The sequence below is a fragment of the Parasteatoda tepidariorum genome, chromosome 9 (assembly GCF_043381705.1).
Source record: "Parasteatoda tepidariorum isolate YZ-2023 chromosome 9, CAS_Ptep_4.0, whole genome shotgun sequence".
Lineage (NCBI taxonomy): Eukaryota > Metazoa > Arthropoda > Arachnida > Araneae > Theridiidae > Parasteatoda > Parasteatoda tepidariorum.
The window spans coordinates 65704733-65730851 of record NC_092212.1 but is presented as its reverse complement, the minus strand read 5'-3'; the positions used below and the strand labels follow the sequence as shown (position 1 = coordinate 65730851).

The 26119-nt window shown below is 29.3% G+C and overlaps 1 protein-coding gene across 3 annotated transcripts in view; it reads left to right on the top strand.

Annotated features, from left to right (window-relative positions):
* LOC107457207 (organic cation transporter protein) overlaps window positions 1-26119 on the top strand; it is a 64894-nt gene that overhangs the window by 2492 nt on the left and 36283 nt on the right. Inside the window, exon 1 of one of the 3 annotated variants that reach the window (XM_016075308.4) lies at window positions 6018-6340. The exons of 1 other annotated variant lie outside the window; for it this stretch is intronic. The gene's annotated coding sequence lies outside the window, so the exon portion shown is untranslated. Of the gene's footprint in view, window positions 1-6017; window positions 6341-12754; window positions 12884-26119 lie in introns of those variants that run through there. One more of the 3 variants, XM_016075309.3, reaches the window with a different exon arrangement.

Below are 26119 nucleotides of genomic sequence, written 5' to 3'. Positions count from 1 at the left end.
TAATTTTTGTTTTACATGGGAGAAAAAATTGTAATTATTAAATAAAAAGTAACTAAAATAAAAAATTTCTTTCTTGACCTAGGTAGGAATTTTTTTAATATTACTTGTTTTATTGACAAATTAAAGGTAATGAATGGAAATTCATAGTTCATACTCTCTAGCGCAGTGATTCTCAACCACTCTGCCGCGGCACTTTCGTGTGCCGCCAAATTCCTAAAATATGCCGCCAAATATTAGAAATGATACAATAAAAATTATAATGCTTTTTTTTATTACGAGTAAAGTTTGAATTAAAGAAAAGTGTATACATATAAAATATTATATATATATATATATACATTCTATAATTTTCCACGCTTTAACCGCTTGAACATCTTTGTAGGCGATTGTCTTTTCTCTTTGACAATCTTAAAATAAGTTAAAATAAGAAGGAAGTGTTTAAATTGTCTTTGACAATTTTAAAAAATGTTGAAAAAAGTAGGAAATTTAATGATTATTAAAATTTATTAATTAGCAAAGAAAAGCAAGCTAAATAATAACTTTCAAACGGAAATAAATCTAATCATTACAGTAAGCTATGCAATTAATAGTTATAAAAAAATTAACAATGGATAACTGACAAAAAAATTAACTAACAATTAATAATCAATAAAAACTAGTTAACAAGAAATCACATAAAAATAACAGTTAATAGCTATAGAAAACAAGCTAGCAATTAATAACTAGCAAAGAAATAAATAAATAACTGTTACTAATTAATAAAAAATTAGTCGAAAGATATAATTAATCCCTTAATAAACGTTCTTTTGTAGTACATATTATTTTATTTCACATTCAAAATTACTATCACAAACTATTTAACACATTGTATTATAGGTAAGCAAACAACTTTTAAACTAATTTTTTTCATTGTGTGAGGTCAAATTTCAAAATCGTTGAAAGTATGCCGCCCCCTAAAAAAGGTTGAGAATCACTACTCTAGCGTTTGGGGTTTTTGCAAACCTTCTTTTTCCAGAGGCATAAGTGACTAAAAGCTAATAAAATTTATTTTGTAAAAAATAACATTTTTATAAAGCCTCTTTAAAAATTTAACTGGTTAGAGCCCAATGTCCTATTTATAGAAGAGCTTCTTTTTCAGAAAGTGGTAGGATTACTGTTTCAAGGTTATAATTTCTGCGGGGGGAATTAAAATATCCTCACCACCCACCATAATTTATTTATGATTTGGGTGTCCTACTACTAGTGGGCTACGCCACCTGATCGCTAACGCTCGCCAACCACCGAAAATTGCTATGCAATCTTATATGGTTTGTTTCACAAACCAAGCTCGCTTCGCTCGCTACTAACTTAGGTACAATGCAAATGCACAAAATTCTAAGAATTCAAAACAATCATTCAAATCCATATAAAAACTTCTTTTTTTTTAAAAAATTACATCTTTTTAGTAAATACTAATTCATTAAAATAAATTTGAATTCAAATAAATGGCATGTAGTTCGTTAAACTTATTAGAAATGTGCTATAGTATAATTCGTAATGTAAATCAAAAATCGTCAAATAAATTCGTAATATATAAATTCGTGAAAAAAAGCGCTTTCGACAAAATACTAAAATAGAGATCTATCGACAAAGACTACTCACTTCTGCCTAGTTTAATAGTATGAGATTTCTGCAGCTGATGCTCTCTGGTTATTTCAGTTTCCTTTTTCAAAATCGCTATATGTTGAGCCACCTCAGTTAGATTTGGCATGTGACATTTTCAGCGGCAATCATTGGTCGATTCGCCGTGTAAGAGAAATAGTAACGTAAACAAAACAAGGCAAACGCTGCCACCGGCGGAAAAGAAATGCAGCCAAAATTAAGGAGTCACGTAAGAGAATTATATATATTAGATTAAATACCAGTACCAGTAAAAAATATATGCCTAAATTGAATACCCATCACTTTCTTCATATAACAATTTTTTTTCGTATCACTTCAATATCAAAGGTCGTGATAAAACGGGACATGACTATTTGTTAAATATCTTGACTATTGTTACATGACTATTTGTTAAAGGCAATTGATCATTATGCCACTACCACTGAAAATAATCGTAACTAGAAAGTGTGAAAAACCGTGGTTATGAATTAAATAGGTTTCAACTATTTCTTTGTTTTTTTAATGTTTGCAAAAATTGAGTTAATTGAATTGTGACAAAAATTGACTTCGTGCTGTCCTCCTCCGTCAATAAGTTTTGTCAGAAATTAATGTAGCGTGATCAATGGTTAATCCCTTGGGGACGGGTGATTCAGAAAAGCATTCGTACAAAATTAGATTCAGGATGTAATTAAATAAAAAACGGTAACTTAAATGTAATAGTTGCCAATTTGACAGACTTACTTTCCTTTTACTTTAATTATTGTTAGTTTAATCATATATACAATCAATGTTAGTTCAAAGTATAACTAAATAGTTTTATTTTGGACAAAGTGATGGTGAATTTAATAAATTAAACAATTATAACTCCGCTCACAAATAAACTGCTAAAGAATTACTTTGATTACCAGTTTTATCTTTTTACCCTGGTTGATACGGTTTTATGCTGCCACGTATTTGTGACAGTCGGCGCGTTAAAGTACCGGCAGTTTCAACAAATGACGGATTATATGCAGAGATGCCAACTGCTCCGGACAGGCCAAAATTATTTAAAAAACGGTAAACATCTACAAACCTAAAATTTGCAAATATTTGACTAATTTTGCTTACTTTTTAACAAGTTCAGCGGGACTTTATTGTAATAAAGTGGTGAATATATAAGTCTACGAATTATTTAGAAATAGTGGTAGATAACAATCTACTAAATTGAATTTATTAAACAAAGAATCGCAATTAATAAACTACTACTCGAAAATATTTATTCGCTGTCCGGAGCAAGTTGGCATCTCTGAATATGAAAAATAAATTGAAGAAAATCAGAAGGAGAAAAGATTGAGAGTTCTTTAGAAACTAGCTGTTTTAAGCTCAACAAGTTTCGAAATTAGCTACAATATTCATCAGCAGACGGCGATCTTAACTTTCATAAACTACGAAACATTCATATAACCACAGTTAGTAGCAACAACATTGTACAGTATGGGAACGAAACTATAGTATATGTATCTAAGCCGCGATGGCTCAGGGGATAGAGCGCTTGCCTTCCAATGAGGCGAACCGGATTCGAATCCCAATTGATTCGAATTCCGCATCTGGCTTGCACCAACCACAGTGCTGACGTGAAATATCCTCAGTGGTAGACGGATCATGGGTTAGAGTCCACTTGCCGCCAGGATAACCGTGGGGTTCTCGTGGTCTTCCTCTACATGTAACGCAAATGCTGGTTAGCTTCAACAAAAAATCCTCCATGAAGGCAGATTTCTTCCAATACTCTATCCAGGAGTTCCCTTACTCTCTGGGTTGGGTTCAAAATTACAAGGCTACGAAGTTGAACATTAGCAGTCGTAAACCCATAAAATTGGGTCGGCTGTTCAACAACGGTTATAAAATAAAATATAGTATGCATCTCGGTACCAATCTTAGTATATTTAGTACATATTAAAAAAAACAACAATAGTAAAATTAATAACCGAACACAGTAAAAATAGTGCATATCATCAACATTAATTAAGCATCATTTGCGTCAGTAACAGAATGGCTATACAGTTCTCATAGTACCTTTTCTTCAATAATTTAGCTTTTTGACACAAAATTTATTATTTTTTATTTCAGTATGTACTTATAGCTAAAATTAATTAATTGCATATTCACGAAACTAATTAGCATCAATTCTAATATTTCTATAAAATTTTTTGGCTAACTGATGTCGGTACTTATTTCGAAGGGCGTAAGAAATCGCTAAACACTCTTTGATGCCAGTGATGCTTAATTAAATGTGGTAACGCCCTCTGAAACGGATAAGTAACCTAATATTATCATAATACACCGTATTATTTTTTGTTATTGATTGCACATTTCGTTGCGGCTTCATACTTATAGATCTACCTTAATATAAATTTGAAATTCCGCTCCGAATTCCATTTACCTTTGTGGGTAAATAAGCTTGTAGCTTTTTATTATTAGTGATAGTTTGTAAACAACAAGCACGTCGCCGTCTTATCAGTGGACATCTATGACGTATTATGGACGGACTAAGTGTTTCGAGACAAGCTGTTAACGTTCTTTCGCACAAATGTCAACTGATCGAATTCTTGAGCACTTAGGACTCTCAATCACTTCAAGACGTTGTGGGCTAATCCTTTGTTGGTCCTTCACATTTTAAGGGTGAACTTTGTTATGGACTTTATTTAACTTTGTTGATCGCTGGGGATAAGCAACAAAAACAAAAAAGATTAAGTTGTTTGAGATTAAGTAATGAGTTAGCAAACATTCGAAATTTTGAGTTCGTTTGAATTTTTCCCGTATTCCAATTGTAATTTCAACTGCAGTGGTTTGATTTTATAACCGTCGTTGAACAGTCGACCCAATTGTTTGGGTATAATAAGTACAAATAATAAATAAGTATAAACTTTAAAAGAGTAAAAATAAACAACCAAAGGGGAAGAAACGTCGAATAAACAAAACCCCTAATCAATTAAAAAAAAAAAAAAAAAAAAAAAAAANAAAAAAAAAAAAAAAAAAAAAAAAAAAAAAAAAAAAAAAAAAAAAAAAAAAAAAAAACGAAATTGAATTGAAATTACGAGGAACACCAAGACATTTTTCACTCAATTTCTTTTATTTTAATTCAAACATTTGGCTAAATCGGTGACGATTTAGATTTAATTATGAATATTCACAGTTAATTACACCCTTTTGTTTCTCCCTTAAGTATAAATGATTGCATGGCAATGACCTTCTCTCATAGAATCTTTAAACTAACTTTTAAAGAGTTTAACGCAAATAAATTATTTAAGGCGATATTTGTTATATTGAAAGGACAGGATGTTGTTTCTTCCCTACTATCTTCAGGGTTATTCATTCTGCAATTATTACTATTAAAAATACCCTGTTTTGTTTTTAATTAACATCTGAATTCAAGACATCTATTAACTAATGTTTTATCCAGATAAAATTAGTAAGTATACCGGTAAAAATGACTTAGTAAAATGAAATTAGATTTTATTACTAGACCTTAATGTTATTAATAAAATTGTAATGAATAATTTTCCTGTAATCTTAAAATAAAAATATTTCACTTACCTTAAAAGAAATGCATTTTTTTAAAAATGGAGAAAAAGAGCAAATTTTTAAAAGGACTTTTCTTTTACGAGTGTTAAAATTCAAATTTTAAAAACAAACAATCTTGTCTAGGAACTTATGGACGAGTACATTCCAGAAAATGATTGCATTGCCGAAGTTTTAATTAGTAATCAACAAATTCCTTTGACCCTTTAAAAAAAATAGATTGATATTTACTTCACCTGCTTTTTGAAACAGCTGCATTTACCAGTTAGTACATGGAACAAAAATACCCAAATAGCTTCGTAACGCAGACGATTATTAAGTCAATAATTTAAAATCTCTTACTCTTTTTAAAAGTGGCCTTTTATCTTTGATGAACGCATTAGAAGAAGCCAATAGAAAAGAAAAATAATCTTTATTTTAGTTTGGTTATTAAAAAAACGTTTTTTTTTTAAATGTTACAATCAATCGTGGAAAAATTTGCATTTTGGAAAAATATTGGGGGAGGGGACCAAGAGCAAAACATGAATGGTTGGTTTTCATAAGGAGCTTCATGTTTTGGGTGCTCAAAACAAGACTTTTCTTCCATTTCAAATATGGAGCAAAACGCGTATTTTACTTTCCAAGTAAACGAATATTAGAGTTTGTTCATCGACCTCTATAAAAAAAGATAGCAAATTTAGGGGGAATAATTTTCGTTGTCAATATTTTTCGATGCCTAATAGTCACTTTTGTTGAAATCACCAAAGACATTTACTTACGGGCAAACCTCCAAGACTGATTTCGAATACAAAACCAATCCATTCTCAACAAACTAGACAACTGCGATTATTCCAGCGACATCAACGATGCAGCTGTTGCGAAAATTAACATATCGTAGTTCAGCGCTTTTGATTTAAAGAATGTCTCACATACATTCATTTTCATTCTTGCTCTTGACGAACGAAGTATGGAATAAAATAAGAGAAGAAGATGATCGAAATAAATTAAAACATAGATAAATTGCGTAAATGGTGATTGAATGGACTCTTCACTATAAGGTCAGTAATCAGATTGCCTCTCATTCGCTTTCAGGGTTTTGTTGAGATCACATCAGCTGTCAAGGAATTCTTTCTTACTCTTACGAGAGTCCAGCTCGGTTACAGTAAGTTCTATATTTCTGTAATGCTTATACTATCAATGGAATTAAAATTTATGCTATACTCTTAGCACTGAAAACACTAAAATACATGCAATATCTGTACCTATGTGAATGTAATGTCCGCTTAAAATTTCGTGTACGGAATTAAAATGTATACCAAACTTACAATTTGTTCAGTATTCAATATATTTAAAGCGGGATTATAGTTTTTACAATGTTTGCGATTTGTTAAATAATTAAGACATCAAAAATGTATAATGACACCGATATTTATGTGTATAAATAAGGTTTCGTTTTAAAAATATTCTCGTATGGAATTAAAATGTATTCGATACTTATAACTCAAACCATAATTAAATTTTCAAAAAAAATAATTATAATTAAAACTTATACAATACTTAAAATTTTGTCAGAATTTAAAATAATAAAAGTGAGATTATAATTTTTACAAAATTTATGATTTTTTGAAGTAATTAAGGCATTTGTGAAGTAATTAAATGATACCGATTTATATGTCTATAAATAATGTTCGTTTCGAGAATTTCTTTGCATGGAATTAAATTGTGTTCAATGCTTATAACATACACCATAATTTAATTTAAAAATAAATAATTGCAATTAAAAATTACACAATACTTTAAATTTTCTCAGAATTTAAAATAATAAGTGTGAGAGTATAATTTTTACAAAATTTACGATTCTTAGAGTAATTAAGACATTTGTGAAGTAATAAAATGATACCGATTTATATGTACTATATAAATAATGCTCTTTTGGAGAACTTCTTTGTTTGAAATTAAATTCTGCTCAAAACTTATAACTCACACCATAATTAAATAATTTAAAAATAAATATTTCTTATTAAAAGTTACACAATACTTAAAATTCTCTCAGAATTTAAAATAATAAATGTGCGATTATAATTTTTACAAATTTGCGATTTTTAGAGTAATTAAGACATTTGTGAAGTAATTAAATGATACCGATTTATATGTATATAAATAATGTTTTTTTGGAGAACTTCTTTGTATGGAATTAAATTGTGTTCAATACCTATAGATCACACCATAATTAAATTTAAAAAAGAATTGTAATTAAAACTTCTACAATACTTAAAATTTTACAAAACTTGTGATTTGTAAAGTAATTAAAACATTTGTAAAGTAATTAAGATATTTGTGAAGTAGTTTAGTGATACCAATATATATAATGTTCGCTTGGAGAATTTATTTCCATAGAATTAAAATGTGTTAAATTCTTGTAGCTCACACTATAATTAAATTAAAAAAATATGATCATAATTAAAACTTATACAATATTTGAAATTTGCTGAATATTTAAAATATTTAACGTGGGATTATAATTTTTACAAAACTTATAATTTGTAAAGTAATTAAGACATACATGATACTGAAACCTATGTGTATAAATAATGCTCTATTGAAGAATTTCTATGCATGAAATTAAATTGTGTCCAATACTTATAACTCTCGCCATAATTAAATAAAAAAAATAACTGTAATTAAAACTTTTAAAAGACTTATTATTTGCTCAGAATATTAAGAATTCGATTTTAGTTTATTCTATATGTACAAATTGTAAAGTAATTAAAATATTAAAAGTACATGAAATACCGATACTTATGAGCATAAATAAAGTTCGTTCGAAACTTTTTGTAAGGGATTAAAATTTATACGAAACTTACAATTAACTTTATAATTAAAGCGTTAAATATGTGATTGAAACCGTAACAATGTTTACTAGTTACACAGTAATTAAATTTTTCGTAATTAAATTTTTCTAATTATATGTGATATCTGTACCTATTTGTAAAGAATATGAAATTTTATGTAAGAAATTTAAAATTATTCGATACTTACATGCTGCTCAATATTTTAAATAATAAAATTAGGATTATAATTAATGTACGATTTGAATGTGAATTTATAGACGAGTATCAAAAGATCATGTGATCCCGATACCTATGTATATATACAACGTTAGTTTGAAAAATTGAATTAAGCTTTATAAATACTTATAGTTTACACAATAATTAAAGTGAAAAAAAAATTGTATAGTTGTATTTAAAACTTAAACAATTACCATTTTTTAAAATTTTCGCAAATATTAAAATATGCAAAGCGGAGTTGAAATTCATCGAATATTCTCATTTTGCGCAGTTAAAAGTGGAATTAAAACTTATTTAATGCTTACGATTTGCACAGTAATTAAATTATTAAGTGCATGCTATATCATTAATAGTATATATATATATATAAAACTGAACTAAAACTCAGTGGTGCGATAGCCCTATAGGGCCAAGGCCTACTGCGCCCATCTCAGTTTTCTTGACCTTGGGCTTTGGGGTGCAGGAGCATATGTTCCGGTCAGGTGGTCAGCCGAACGCGGAACCCCCTGTGTTTAGTTCCCAAGCATGCTTGGTACTCATTTATCGACCCACTGAAGGGAAGAAAGGCTGAGGCGGCCTTGCCCGGCCCAAGGATCGAACCAAGGACCTGTGGCACGACAGATTAAAACTTTTCATAATCACAAAATAATTGAAGTATTATGCAGTACTTACAAGTTGCTCAGCAAATAGAATATTAAAAGTACACGTGATATCTATACTTGTTAATATAATGTATTCGCTTAAAATTTTGAGTATATAAAAGTTGATAGAATGCTTGCAATTAGCACGGTTATTAAAATATTGAAAGTGGAAATTAAAATACATACAATCAATATTTGCCCTGTGATGAAAGTACTGTAAATGTTTGGGGTATGCATACCTATATGAACTTGTTTTTAGGTGTGTTCTAAATTTGCATGAAACGCTAGTTCACAATTGAATGAAAAACATTAAGTGACACACTAAGAAAATGCTTTTATCAAAAAGCTCATAAGCTGGTTTAAAATTGTTTTAATAAAAGCAGTGGTAGTTAAATTAATTCGAGGACATTTTCACTAAGATAGTTTTAATTGACTATTGAAAAAAATTGAAGTAAATAATTTCAATTTAGATATGAATAATTTAAATTGTAAGTTGCAACGATAGTTACGATTGAATAATTGAACAAATAAATAAATAAATAAATACAAAAAGAATTGAGTTTCTACCACTTCTTACAATTTCAGTCACCTGTGGAATCCCCGCACATGCTATTTTGCTCCACGCATGAAAAAGTCGTATTTTAAAAATTCACTTTCTCAGGAGCTATTCGACTGATTTCCCTCAAATTTTGTATTTTGCATGTAAAATTATATTCTTTAAAAGTATGTAAAAATTGTATATCTTACAATTTAAAACTACTAATATTAAATTAAATTATTAAAAATTATAAATATTTATTAAAAATATTTTTTGAATGGAAATATCTTTGAATTTTACAATAACGTGCAGTATTCATTTCTCGAGGTACTGTGAAATACTCAAAAAGAGTAAAATTAACATTAAAGGGTCCAAACTTTAGACCGCTTTCTTGACCAAACTATATCGAGACCATATTTTCCAGATTGTGGCTAGTTCTTACACTTTGAGGATCAGAAATCCGGATCTGTCTAAAAAAAAGCATGTTCATTCAGAAAAAGGAAATTTTTGTGTCTGATTTCGTAACTTTAAGTATTGTCTGCACTAATTAATTTGCATATTTGAGATTATCCCCTTCAAATTATTAAGATTGAATCCTAGAACGTGAAGATCCGATTATTAAATCAAAACAGGTGATCTTTTTTATTCTACGCACTGTACATCTTTGGAGGAAAACTGTTACAAATGAATTCTTGATGTTAGTAGCATGCCCATGATCAAATATGCATCAATAAATCTTAACAATAGATAATAAACGCCTTCTCGGACCATAAAGCATAACGTGCATCATTTTACTAATGATCCATTGATTAAAATATTGCTCATAAACATGAGTTAGAGTAACCGATTTCGTAAATTAAAAATATCGCCTGATCTAATTAATTAGCATATTTGAGGTAATTATTAAGATTGAATCCTAGAACGTAAAGATCCGATTATAAGATCAAAAAAGGGGATATATTTTTTTAAAAATTCTACGCACTGTACATCTTTGGAGGAAAACCGTTACAAATGAATTGTTGATGTTAGTAGCATGCCCATGATCAAAAATGCATCAGTAAATCTTGACAATGGATAATAAACGCCTTCTCGGATCATAAAACATAACGTGCATCATTTTACTAATGATCCCATCGATTGAAATATTCCTGATAAACGTGAGTTAGAGTAACCGATTTCGTATCTTAAAAATATCACCTGATCTATTTAATTACCATATTTGAGGTTATCCCCTTCAAATATTAAGATTGAATCCTAGAACGTGAAGATCCGATTATTAGATCAAAAAAGGTGATCTTTTTTACTCTACGCACTGTACATCTTTGGAGGAAAACCGTTACAAATGAATTGTTGATGTTAGTAGCATGCTCATGATCAAAAATGCATCTGTAAATCTTTACAATGGATAATAAACGTCTTCTCGGATCATAAAACATAACGTGCATCATTTTACTAATGATCCATCGATTGAAATATTGCTGATAAACGTAAGTTGGAGTAATTCAATACACATTTTTCTTTTACGTTGTTTGGTTAATTGGTATTATTAAGTGAAAATATTATCTTTAATTCAATTGACTAAAATAAAGCTTATTTACACGAAGGGGTTAAGAGTGACCTTTGAATATAATTTAAATCACGCTACAGCTTTTAATATATATCGCACCAGGAAATCTTTTTGCAAAACAATGGTCTATTTCATCATGTCTGTTTTGTAAAAGAGAATCCAACGTTAAATCGATTAAATTGATTTTTTTGTAGATTCATAAAATCTTAAATGTTTTAATTTTGTAACTATTTGTAAAACTTTCTGGGAGCCTAGTAGCCCAGTTTTTATGATGTAATTATCACCTTAATGATTTTTGTAACTCTCTCAGAGTTTGCAATATGAATTTGTTTGAATTTAATTGATTTTTCAATAAATTTTGATTTTTTTTAAATTAATTGCACCAAATTTTTATTGTTATTTCTTTAAGTAATTAAATATTTTTCTTTATCTCTTTCTAATATATTTTCATCTAATTGTATCCTAATTATTTATCGCTCTAATTTTACTAACTTATAGGCTTCATTAAATTTCTTAGTATATAGAAGTTAAGAATGTTTTTAAAAAAGTTATCTCTGAATTTTTAATAGTTGTCCATATTAGATAGAATAGATATGGAATTAGAATTAACTATTTTTTAAAATAAATATTAACTATTTTTAACTATTTGTCGAAGTGTACAAATAAAAACGTTATAAACAACAGGGGGTTGAGAAAAAGTTGCAACTAACTTCTAAGGGAGTTAAAACACATCGCATTGGGATTAAAATTGCATAGAAACCCATGTCCTGAATGCCGTCATATTCGTTTAAGGATGCTTATCTATTATGACCTGTTCAAAAGCACACGAGGAAACAATTCATAATAGGGAAATACGCACCTAGCGGCGTATGACGATATTTCAATGCAGGGATTTCTATGCAGTTTTTATCCTGATGATGTGCCCTAGCTTCCCAAGAAGTTTGTCGCAACATTTATGTGATCTCATGTTACATATAACGTTCTCGAACTTGTAAATTTCCTTGAAAAATATATTAAAAATGTCATTAAAGAATTGAGCTAAAAAAAATAAATCAATCGATTGCAGATTTTAGTTAGTGATATAAAAATATCTAAGATCTGTTAAAAACTCAAATGTAACAGAAAAAAAATTGTTCCCCAGTGTAACTATCCTAAAAATCCATACCAATTATTATAAAAAAATGCACATTTAAAGATTTTTATTTATTTAGGAAATAATTTATACTCATAACATATTATTGAAAGAGTCTTGATACATTATATTTGTTTTAGTTTTGAATGTTTTGTAATAATAAAAAATAAAGCATTGATTTTTTTGGCTTTATCTGTCAAGCGTTTTGTATCTAGAAATTTTTAAGATATCCGTAAGAAATTTTAATACTTTTTTATATAAGTTTTTATAATACTTTCTTATAAGATATTGAATGTAAAATTACTGTTATTCTTTAATATGAAAATATTAAATAAATTAAAAATAAAATTTTATTTTCAGTATGAGAAATATTATTTGAAATAAATATGTAATTATAGAAGCTTATTGTAATTATCACGAAAAATCTATACTAATTATTATAATAAATACATAATCAAAACTTTTTACTTATTTAAAAAAAATAATCTATAAATTTATGTTATGAAAAAGGTCCAGATATTTTTTTTTTGTTGCTTGTTTTAATTTCGAGGTGTTTTGTTATTGTAAGAAAAAACGTTTTTCTTTATCTGCGAAGAGTTAACTTTCAAGGCCTCGCCAGTCGAAAACAAAATTTTGTCTCCAGAAATAGACAAGAGACTAGTGAGACAAGATACGGATTGAAAAAAGACTTTTTAAAAAAATAGTTAGTAGTTTCTTAGACCATGTGTAGATTCTCAAAAGAGAGTTTTTTCTAAGAAGGTAAGTTTAGTTATAAATTTAAATGACTTCCTAATACACTGTGCTAACTTCACTTGCATACAATTTAGTTTTGAATACAAATTTTTATTGCTTGCAATTATGGGAAAAGAGTTATTTAAAAGCATAAAAGCAGGATTCGATATTATTCTTGTAGTAATACATTATATNATATATATATATATATACAGTTTAATATTTATTACGAATTTTTATTAATGCATATATTGGGGGGATTTAGCGTTAAAAATGTTATATTAATGTTAATAATAGCTAAGATGAGCAATCAGATTCTTTTGAAAAATTAACGCGTTCCAAAAGTTAGAAACATATACGCGTAAACAATTAAAAACGCATAAATTCTATTCTATTTTGTTATACTCACCACTATATCATTTATTTTTTTGCTTATTGGAATTTATTTTGCTTAATTAGTTCGTATAATATAGTTAAATTAATATCAAAATTTTATCAGTGTTAGTAATTAATATCGGATGACAGATGAACCGTTCCGATTTAACAAATATCTCTGTTATTAAATCGGAGATAACATCTAAAAAGCAGTAAATAAGTTTATGGTTTAACATTTGATACAAAATAATTTTGATCATAATGATACATTTAAATAGGAAAAATACATGCATAAAAATCTCAAAAGTTAATTTAATTTCATTAACATTGTAACCAGTGTTGCCAGGTGCTGATAACCGTTCGCCCCCAGATGGCGTTGTAAAATCCCCTAAAAATTTTTACAAAATCCTAAAATTTTTAACTTAATGTATAAGTATTAAAAAGTAGTACAAAAGTTAAATAATGTATAGAAAACGTTGCTTTAATACTTTTTAATATTTTATTATCAACAAATTAATCTTTTTTACATTTCAGTCGTTACATTATCTTTAATTTCTAATAAAATATTTAAGATATTTTTTTCAATACTTTTTGACTTGCACATTTTTTCATAAATGTTTTATTATCAACGATATAGTCTTTTTAAATATTTCAATTCTAACATTATGCTTAAATTTCTGATGAAATATCCAACATATTTTCGGCAATACTTTCTGATTTGTATACTATGTTTTTGCTGTTAAACATTTTTAACATGGAAGAAGTAAATACAAAATCCTTTATCCTTAAACCTTTAAACTGCTTTTCGTGTTCCCAATCTTTCTTGTACTTTTGTCCTTCTTTATCCTTTGGCATTATTTTTAAACCATGCACATTAAAAATTTTAAATAATTTGAATTCAAATTCTCCAAACGTACTGGTTGATCGAGCAAAGTAATAACCTACTACATTCAACAAAGGGCTAAAGGTCTAAAATTATATCTTAATCTATTTGTTTTGGTTGAACATATTGATTTTCATATTACCATCTCACACATTCAGTTATAGAATTTGATATTGGAAGGCAACCAAAATGAAACTAGTAAAATTCACAAATAACCCTAAAACAAACCCCTAAAAACCAATTCCCCTAAAATACCCACTGAAGATAAAAAATACGCCCCCCAAATTTAGGGGGAAAACCCCTAATCTGGCAACACTGATTGTAACTGTTGTAAGATAAAGGGCATGCGATAAAATATTTAATCCAGATTTTTCAGAAAGAAAAAAAAATCATTAGTGGAGGCCTGTTATCCTATCTTTGCATGTATTTGTTTTGACCTTTTATACAAACATAATGATTACTTCCTAAATTCTTCGTTTATTAAGATTATGAGTGGCATCACGTGACATCTCAAGGTAATGGGTGACGGCAATGGGATTACTGCGATTTAGATTTCGAAGTGAACATGTATATATTAATCCACAACGTTTCTAATTTTAAAAAAAAGTGGTGAAATACTTACCTTCTAACTCAATGGTAATATGCAAGCTAAAAGAGACGCAGCTTATGTATCGCAAACGAGCATGCATACTTGTAATTCGAACTTGTAACGAAAGTACCCGACAGAGCGAAGCGGTACATTTGATATAAAAGCTTAAATCCTCTACCACTTTCTTTTTATGCAGACAATCTCTGCTCCTTTGGGCAGTAGGACGAGGAAAGTACTTTCTGGTTAACTTAATATATATATTATTCCTACCGACTTTCACTTTTTCCAGAAATAGATTTTCCATACGTTAGGAACACAATTTTCGAAAAACTATCTTCTCAATATGTTATTTTAGGAGGAAATTCGCTATCGTATATATACTATTGCAGATTTACATATTTGTTGCAATTATTTATATGTAGTGCTTCTCAAACTCATTCATAATTATTATTAGAATTCAAAACATTTAATGAAATAATATGAGTTTTGGTACTACTTTAACACGTTCAAGCCGGGTGTTGCGCCTGAAAGCGGGACGGAAAAGAGAAAATACTGGTAGAAGAACTATTTCAATATTAGATAATATTCGGGAGGAGTTAATCTATTCTCAACAATAACAATTCACTGTAAGGAAATTTATCAGGGCCAAGAAGCAATTCAATATAAATATTGCATCCGTTAAAAACAATTGGTAGTTATGGATTTTTATTATTCCCGGAAAAAAACTGAAAAGTGAAATTTATTTGTTACCAGTTTTTACTCCGGTGCGCCGCCCGATGAGACAATCTAGCGTGACCCTCCGGTGGGTCACCCCGGCGTGAACGTGTTAAATACGAAAATAAAAAATTAAATAAATGTTTGAAAACCTGAAGAGTTGACAACCCGCTTTCCAGTGTACATATGTAAATAATTTCTTAACGTGTATATATTTATTATTATTCTCTTCGTGCCTTTTTCATAGCTAATGGTTTTTTTTTTATCGTGTACTATATTATTTAATCCAGACTGCGTATTTTATTACGCCATATATTTTTTCGATTAAACACTTTTTCATTTTATATGTTATACGCTTGCGTAACCACCTCACCACTTTTCTTCCCTAATGATTCTACAATTTCGATAGAAGTGTGGAAGAGTAGATAGCCCTTCTGGCTAGGAACACTAAAAACATAGCTTAAATCTGTAAATCGGAAGAGTTGGCAGTTATATATATATATATATGTATATATTTTTTTTTTTTTTTCTTTTCCTCCATTGGACACCGGGAGAATGACCTAGATCAGGGGTGGCGAAACATTTTACACCAACGTGCCATTTTTTCCAAAAGATTGTTTATTGAGGTCATAGACGTGCCGTCAAATAATTTTACCTTCGTGATTATTGGGAAAATTATAATACTAAATACTATCAACTCAAAACTCTTTAATTACATTGAAAAAAAAAATATTTTGCAATGTCTCAGTTACACGCGTAATTCCACTTAAAGTAACATCAGTGTGATTTCTGTTGTTGCAGATTAGATGACAAATAACTTATATTAGGTTGTAAGATGTAAGTTTAAGCAGGACAGTTTATTTTTTTTGTTAGTTATTTATTGTTAGCTTGTTTTTTATGGTTATTAATTGCTTTTTTAGCATTAATTGTTAATTTTTTCTTTAATTATTGTTTATTATTTTGCGTGTTTTTTGTGAATTTTAATTTAATTGTTACATATGCTTCGTAGTGTAATAGCATTTGAGTAATAACAATTCATAGTGTAATAACAAATGTGATCGGTGACGTGTAGATTTTCTTTCCTGTACTGTTTTCTAATCTCTTTACATTTTATTTTCTGTTTTTCGCTTGATATACTTGTTTGTTTTTTCGTATATATTTTTTACTTAATGTGTTCTAATTTCGTTTAAATTTTTTTGAGTGCTCCTCACACTATTGTATTGATATATACTTTGCTTTGGCTATATTAATACAATATTAGAAAGCACTCCTTTTTGCGGATATAATCGTGTGGGCTGATGAAGAGATTATATCTCTTTTTTGTTTTGTTTTCCGGATTTTGAATTTTTTTCCTTCAAGATATCAAAAATTATATTTTTTAATTACTTCTGAAAAATTATTTTTAATAATTTTCTTCTCTTGTCACTATTATTTTCCATATTTTAGCTTATATATATATATATAAGCTACTTGATATTTTTTTATTGTTTAGTTAAACATGAGAAAAAGGAAAAAATCTAGTGATTAACATCTTCTGTAAAAGGTTCAATCAATTGTTCGCAATTTCTTGTGGATTTCTATAGTAAGAATTGAGAATCTAAGAAATTCATTTTTCCGCAAATTCATTTTTCCGCAAATCCATTTTTCAGTACCTTAGAGCAGTGTTCCCCAAACCACGGTCCGCGGACCGGTACCGGTCCGTGGATCAAATTGTACCGGGCCGCCCATTTCATTGAAACTGAATTTAAATTCCTTGGTTTATACCCAAATTAAAAAATATCTGGTAAGGAATGGATCCCATTTGTCAACAAATCGGGCGAATCTAGCATGTCTGTGCAAGAAGAAGATCAACTGCTGGAGATTGCAAATGACGGCGGCCTTAAAACTGCGTTCTGCGGTGTTCTGGATTAAAGTCATGGCAGAATACCCCGAGATTGCCACCACAGCACTTAAATCCTTGTTGCCATTTCCGACAGCCTATTCTGCAATAACAGCAACCAAAACAAAGCATCGGAATAAATTGGACATAAGCAACACACTTCGGGTGTCATTGTCTCCGATTACCCCCCAGATGGAACAGTCTCATTGCAAAGAAACAAACTATCAGGGTTCTCATTGATTTAACGTTCTAGTAAGTTAAAATGCTAAATCATTTCATATTTATTTTTTGGTGTAACTGTATTTTATTTGAAGGCATGTTTGAATACAATTAAATTTAAATTAATAAATCAAAATATTCTAAAATATAAACAATCAACGCCCCCCCCCCTCCCCCGAGCGGGCCGAGGTAAAATTATCAAGCGTTGACAGCTCCGCGGTGATAAAAAGGTTGGGGAACACTGCCTTAGAGGACTTTTCCTATACACATACATTTGTGGACAGTGGCATTGCAGTGATGCTTTCTAGTGACTCGAATGCGAATTGGAGGTGATATAAATTACCTACCAGCTCTTCCGGAAGATTAAATTTTTATATTTAATGTGGTAGCAAAATTTTAGCGTTCATGCTTGATTCCTGTTTTAATACAATTTTTATTATCACTACACTTAAATAGTTGAAACGTACATAAAGAGAACCAGTTAGTTATCTTAATGTGCATTATATGATAGCTAAAAGTGAATTAAGTATATGACTACAATATCGCTCAAATAGTTGTTTCGCTAACCACTGGGAAGAAGCTTTTTTGTAGCACGCGAAAGTGGGCAAGTGTGAACTTCTGAGAAGTAAATCTATTTATTTCCAGGGGCAAAAAACTCTTTATATGTGAAAAACTACAAGCTGAGAAAAGTGGGAGTATATTTTTGTTTATACCAAGTGGATATTTCTTTCTCTTACCTACCACTTAAACTTCAGAAAAATTAATGCGCTTTACTTCAGGTCCAAGAAAAAACGTTTATATTTCTGATATATTATAGTAGATAAAGCTACTTTGTTCCTGCAAACTTCATCCCAGCAATGTATTATTTGTGCTACTTCTTTTTTTGAAAAAGTAATTGACTTCCGACAATAATTTTCGTTAGTTGTAAGTAAATGGCCATTTTATACGTGAAATGAAGCTGGGATATCCTGGTTGGTAGGGCACTAGACTCGCGTTCGTGAGAATGGGAGTTCGAATTCAGTTGGCTGAAAACTATGGTGATTTGTGCGCGCTAAATCTATCGGTTCTTAAAGTCCTCCACGTTCCCATAACAAATTATACCCCTGGGGGAACTAAATTAGAGATTGATTATTCTCTGGTTCAGGTCAAAATTACGATGTGTGAATGGATGTAAGAATGGGTCAGCCCTATAAACGGGTGTGACGTATGCGTGCGGCAGAAATTGAATTCTTGATCATGGATGGCGCCACTGGAAAACAAGACCAATCGCACCCCCTCTGCCTTAGCGGCAGACAACAACATACTTGAAATAAAAGTGGCGATGGAGACATAACAGAAATATCAACCTGCTCCAATTCGAAAAAAAAAATTCTAGTGGTGTAAGTTGTAAGTTTATTTTTCCCTTTAAGTAATTTTTCCACCACTACATATCAAAAATTTGAGGTATCATATGGAAAGCAACTTTCTTTCGTGTATTTTGTGACTCTTATAAGAAGGTAAGAGTAATTGTTCTTATTCTACAAGTTTCACTATTTATTCGCTACCAATTTATTAAAAGTTATACAGAAAACGGAGCATCCTTCATATAACTTTGTTAACCCTTTCGCGCCGACTGTCACAAATACGTGACAGCATAAAACTGTATCAATCAGGGTAAAAATATAAAACTGGTAATCAAAGTATTTCTTTAGCAGTTTATTTGTGGGCGGAGTTATAATTGTTTGATTTATTTAATTCACCATTATTTTGTTCAAAATAAAACTATTTAGTTATACTTTGAATTAACATTGATTATATAAATGATTAAACTAACAATAATTAACGTAAAAGCAAAGTATGTCTGTCAAATTAGCAACGACTACATTTAAGTTACCGTTTTTTATTTAATAACAACTTGATTCTGATTTTGTACGAATGCTTTTCTGAATTGCCCGTCCCCAAGGGGTTAATGTACTTTTTTTTTAAATAATGAGTTTATACATGTATTTTAATTTCTATGTTAACAAAAAAAGATGTTCGGCCATGTAAGAATTTCAGTCAGGCACGTATTTCGTTGGGAAATATAAGTGGCATGGCTTATGAATAATTCGAGATTTTTCGTACCCAGAAAAGTATAGGAATTTGAAGTCTAGGTTTTGAGCAAATGATATTAAAATATAATTTTTTAAATTTAATATTATTAAAATATAATGTTTTCCATACTAGCTCCAAAGAAATAAGATTTAAAACAATTTATTAAGTTTGTAATAATTCTTATTTCTATTTTGAGGAAAGTTATTTGAAATTCGAAAAAGTTAGCTACAGGATGAAGCCTTTTTTTTTTTAGAATATACGTCAGTTTTATTTCTATAATTTTTATTTCTATTGATTTTATTCGGAAAGTTATTGGAAATTCGAGAAAGTTAGCTACAGGATGAAGCCTTTTTTTTTTAGAATATATGTCAATTTTATTTCTATAATTTTTATTTCTATAATTTTTATTTCTATTGATTTTATGCGGAAAGTTATTGGAAATTCGATTGGATGAAATTTATTATTACAGGATGAATTTTATTTTTTCCCCCCGAATTTACGTCAGTTCTATTTCCATGACATATTTATGCATCTCTCGCTGCTTACATTAATCATTCTTATCATCACGCAAAATAAAATAATACTTCTTCGTTTTTCCCGCCTTTACATTGAGTAAATTATTTATCTCAATATTTATTGATGTGTTTTTTAACACAAAATTATGATAAAAACCAAGGTTTTGTCCTTGAAAACAAGTGTTTTTCCTTTATTTTTTTTAGTGCATGCATTAATCCGTAGGTCCGAATTCTAATAGTGCAATGAACAAAAACTGTTACCATTAATATGAAAATATAAAATTTATTGAGTAGAAAATAGAATTATATTCCTCATATCTAACCTAAGATTTACCTTAGACTACTTCTAAATTGCTTTTCTATCAGAAAATATTTTCTTTAGTGGTCGCTCAAATAATTTAGACTGATTAGTGGCCACTTTTAAAAAATGCATAGATTCGAAAGAATTTTGTATTTTTTCAAATTATTCATTTATCCACCGCACTTAAATTTTATATCATCAAGAAATGCACCTTTATGCAAAAAGTGGTTCCAAAATTGTGATTAAATAAAGTAAATATCTTTATATCTTGTTACAACTTTCACTTTAAAAATAAATAAAAGAATTAGAAGCCTAAATCACGAAATTTGTCTGCTATGCATTATTAGTGCAGCCTTTACTTTTCTTGACGTAATAATTATCGATCTGAAATCAGCTTGATAAATAACCGTGAATGTTTGTAATTATTAAAGTCCATATTAGTAGTTGTCTAACTCATTCGGAGTTAATAGTTTGATTAGGAAAGTATTTGAAAATTTAAATCCCTTAATGTTAATTTAACTTTTTAAGTGTTTCACCATCTCAAAAGGGTTCGCAGTTTTGAATTTTTATGTCTTAAAATTTCATCAAAACCCTTCCGTTTCTCTTAAAATTTTGAATATTGCCGTTTAAATTTACTTAAATAAAAATGGTATAAAAATTTATGTACCTTCCAAAACCTCTTTGACTATTTCTAAATAGTAAAAAATGATTGATCATAAAAACATTTTTTTATTTTTATATTTCTTGAACGAGTTTTTACAATTGTGTACAAAAAATTTGTGAATCTCATAAAGCAACCAAGGGCCATGGAGAATTACGCAAATAACAAAAATTACATTAGATGGTTCGAACTTTCTACAACTCCTCTTGGCCTAACTATTGAGATAATAATTTCCAAATTTAGGCCAATTGTAGACGGCAGAAATCCAAATCCGCGGATAAGGGGATATGTTTATTCAACGAAAGTACGTTTCTGAGTCTGATACTGTAACTTTAAAAATCTCTTGCTCTAATTTATTAGCATTATTTTAAGGCACGGCACCCACTTGATCTTAGTATATTAACCCTTTTCAAGGCCGTGGTAAGTATGCTTACCACCACATTTTACCACTTTTAATTTAGGTTTCCATTTTTCAATAACTTCAGCTTTCTTGAAGTGAGTTTGAATAAAATTGGTAACCATTTGTCACTTTTAAAAAACGTATAAAAGTTATAAAATGCATAATTCCTTTTAAAGTTTGTAGCATTTAAGGAATTTATTTTATAAAGAAAGAGAAATAAAAGTCAGTAAGTTCCTAATAGGTCATGTTAAATATATTCACCACCAAAAAAAATGGCATTTTTATAAACTAAATGAGTTGTTTTTTCTTTATATCAATTACTGTTATTAAAACAATTTCAATTCCAAAAATACTTTAATTTACCTTTACTAGAAATAAAGGGCCCGTTAAAGGGTTAAAGTCTGACCAATTTATATAAAAAATCGATCTGATCAATCGATTATTTAACACATTGTCCGACGGAGGGATAATCATTGCTTTTCAACTCTATATCAAAAACTGATCAAGTCATATTTTCTTCGCACCAAGTAATAAATTGCTCCTCAATTGTGTCTTCGGAAAATGTAACCATTTTTGGTAACACTAGCATCAAATTACTCTAACCAAAACCAGTTGTTTTATGCATGAGAAAACCAATGAGAAAAAGCTCATAGTGCATGTGCCAACGTTCTGCGCTTTTTGTAAAAATATATTCTAGTGGTTCCTAAGTTTATGTCTAATGGATTATTTTTTTATTCATTTGAACTTAATTTCCACACCACTTCATGCAGTTAATTTATAAGTTCAAATGCAACGCCACTTCGCTCTAGCTCTTTCGTGGTAAGGCTTTTAAAATTTAGCAACTTATTTCATATAAATATCGACGAATCAGAATCAATTGATGCCTAACCATAACCAGTTGGTTTCTGACTGAAAAGAGTGCATATGAAATAGTGATAGTACATACTTTTTATACAAATTGAACATTTATTTCTGTTCCCTTCCACATTCGCTTTTAAAAAGCACAGTAAGTTTACTTTCAAATTCAAATATTTATATTACTAATATAGTATTGAGGTAGGCAATTTTGAGGAATAAATATTAACAATTAAGCACTATTGTTACCACTTAAAAAAATGTAAGTGACATTAAATCATTTGATATTCTCTCCCATTATGAAGGTTGGTTAATTTTTCTCCTGCTTGTTATTTTTCAAACAATTTACGTACATTATATTTTATCTTAGTAACGACGAAGCAGAATTAGTTATAGCCTTTTCGCCACTGTTCGCTAAAAAGAGCATTATTTCCTTCTTTCGTTATACTTTACAACAGGGGTGTCGAACTCGAGACCAGCGAGCCGTATGCGGCCCGAGATGAACATTTTTGCAGCCCAGTCAATATATCCGACGCAAAGTAAAAATAGAAATAGAAATGTGAATTAGAAAGGAAACTAGCATTTAAAATTATAATATACTTTATTTATAAACTATACTAATCATTTTAAATTGTACGCACGAAAATGTAAAATTCTTATTGTCTTGCTGCACCTGCCATTCCAGGGATACTGCAACGTATCAAAAATACGCAGAAAAAATTTCAAATCTTGGAACAGAATTTGAAATAAGGTTTAAAGATTTTAATTCCTTGGAAGACAAATTTTGTTTGTTTTCGTCGATTTTCTCTATAAATATAGACTTAGTACCCAGTAATATGCAAATGGAAGTGATTGAGATTCAGTGCGACTCAAATTTGAAGGCAAAATTCATTGAAGTGCGTATGCCTGAATTTTACAAATATTTACCGGCAAGGTTAGAAAATTCGCATTTGAAATTATTTCCATGTTTGGAAGTACTTATCAGTTCGAGCAATTATTTTCTGTTATGAATGGAAATAAATCTCCTGTCCGAAACCGTATAACAACGCTCACGTTGGGTCAATTTTGAAAGTAGCCTCGGCCAATAAAATTTCTCCCGAAATAGGAAAGATAGTAGCAGAGAAGAGATATCAAGTATCAAACAATAATTTAACTTTATATATGTTTATTAAAATGTACTATTCAAAATAAAAATATTTGTTTCTATGAACATTGATTTTTTTTTGCGGCCCACCTAAAGTTAAGCATTGTTTATTTGGCCCAAGTTAGCTTTTGAGTTTGACACCCCTGCTTTACATAGATTTCATTATCAAAATTATGAAAACTGAAATCGAATACTGACGCATGATCAAAATTATCTTCTCAAATACGTAACATCCTATTTTCTCGAAATTCTCGGTTGATTTTAACACCAACCGTATTCAATTTAATTCGGAAAACTGATGAAAATTTATCGTATTAAAAGCAATAGAAATTTATATATAAAAAAATTTAATAAATTTACTGGTAATATTTTAATTTAACAAAATTATTTATCACGATATTTCAGTTTTGCGATAATTTTTAATAAGAAATGGTCTGTTTTTATATTTCGATAACGATTGTTTTGAAAAACTATCAATAGAAATAAAACACTACCACTACAACAAGATTAAGTCCAGGGAATATACGGTTTCTCATTTTGTGAACAACCACATAACAGTGGCAATGTGGTAGCCATTGTCTTCATCAGATGTTAAAGAACTCATTCCTTCTTATAAGTTGACCAGCCCCCTCAGGAAACTAAAGACTGGTAGTAAAATTTTTACACGGATATTTGTGAACTCAAAACTTTATTTTTCCAATTCGATAATCTGAGAACAGGAATACCACGCAGACACCCTCTAATAATAACAAGTATTTTAATAATTGGAACAGAAGAGATGAGTTTTTGAATGTTCTGAAAGTTTTGCTACCAGTTTTTTTAGTTTTCTGGTGACTCTGGCCACTTTAGCTTCATAGCTCAGAGTTTTAACGAGTATGCCATCACAACCCTTTTCTTCCCTTCGAATATATTTTTCAATTAGGATTTTTTAGTACTAGTAGAAAAATCACAATTGAAATGCCGACTGCCAGAATAATTTTTTAATTTCGATAGCACTTAAAACAAGCCAAGATGATTATCAGGACTATTATAATAAAGATGCGTAGATTTTAAAAATATTTTTATGTTATGGTGGCCAAAATCATTCGAAATCGAATTTTTATAAACGAAAAATCAAATACTAAGACTTTGCTTATACTTTTAATATAAAAATGAAAATCTTATCAAAATTTGATAAAATTGTTATCTAAGAACTATGTATTAAAATAATGTTTTACAACATTATCTAAATAATTTCAATATTATTATTTAGTACAATAGTTGATTAGCTTAGAGTAATCGGAACTGCATTGAATTTATTCATTGAATTTGAATTTTGCGGATGAAAAAAAAAAAAACTGTTTCCGTGGGAAAGTGGTTGAGAATTCGTCACGGTTTCTAAAATATAAGAATAAAAGGTTTTAAATAGAAATATTTCAAAAAAGTGGTTACAAAAATGTATTAAAAATCTATTTTTAAAGATATTTATAACCACTACTACACATTATTTTTCAAAATATCTGTTGTTTAGTTAGACCTTTTTCCGATGTGGCGTAAGTGTCAACTTGTTTGGTCATTGAGGTAAAAAAGATTAATTATTACATGTAGCAATGTATTTTAAGCCTGAAATTCGTTTACTTAATAAATTGATAACTCAATCTATATGTTTCTGTGTCAACTTCTCTCATTTAAGTGGGCAATTTATTTTAATATTGAAAGTAGTAGTAAATTTTATTTGCATTGATTTTGGCAAATACTGTATAGAATCAGTTTAATCTAGAACAAATCGACCAGAAAAATACTGTCAAAATTAAAAAAAATCTCAGATGATTACTATTGCTATTTCATTGCCAACTTTAACTCATTCTGGTGATTTTGGATTTCGATTGAATTATACTTTTTTTTGGCGACTTGGATTTGTTGCCAGTCTAGCAACACCTAATTCAAAGCTACCACTATTCTTTAACAATACTATACCTCTTTAATACGTATACACTGATTGAGGTCGCAGTTTCTAATGTGTTGCCACGGAAAATTTGCAACGGATATTTTGTGTTCCTCAAGGAGTTATCTCGTTTATATCTACTTCTAATATTGAAGCGACAACTACGGGGTAGTAAAAATATTAACTTTCTTTAAGCTCAGATATTGTAATCCAGTTTCATATCTTTACGAAATGACGCATTCAGGAAAATGCGTAAATATATTTCCAAGAATTTATTACCCCTTAATAAATGTTAGAACTGTTGGTGCTAGAAATGTTAGAATTGTTATCTCGTTTATATCTACTTCTAATATTGAAGCGACAACTACGGGGTAGTAAAAATATTAACTTTCTTTAAGCTCAGATATTGTAATCCAGTTTCATATCTTTACGAAATGACGCATTCAGGAAAATGCGTAAATATATTTCCAAGAATTTATTACCCCTTAATAAATGTTAGAATTGTTGGTGCTAGAAATGTTAGAATTGTTATCTCGTTTATATCTACTTCTAATATTGAAGCGACAACTACGGGGTAGTAAAAATATTAACTTTCTTTAAGCTCAGATATTGTAATCCAGTTTCATATCTTTACGAAATGACGCATTCAGGAAAATGCGTAAATATATTTCCAAGAATTTATTACCCCTTAATAAATGTTAGAATTGTTGGTGCTAGAAATGTTAGAATTG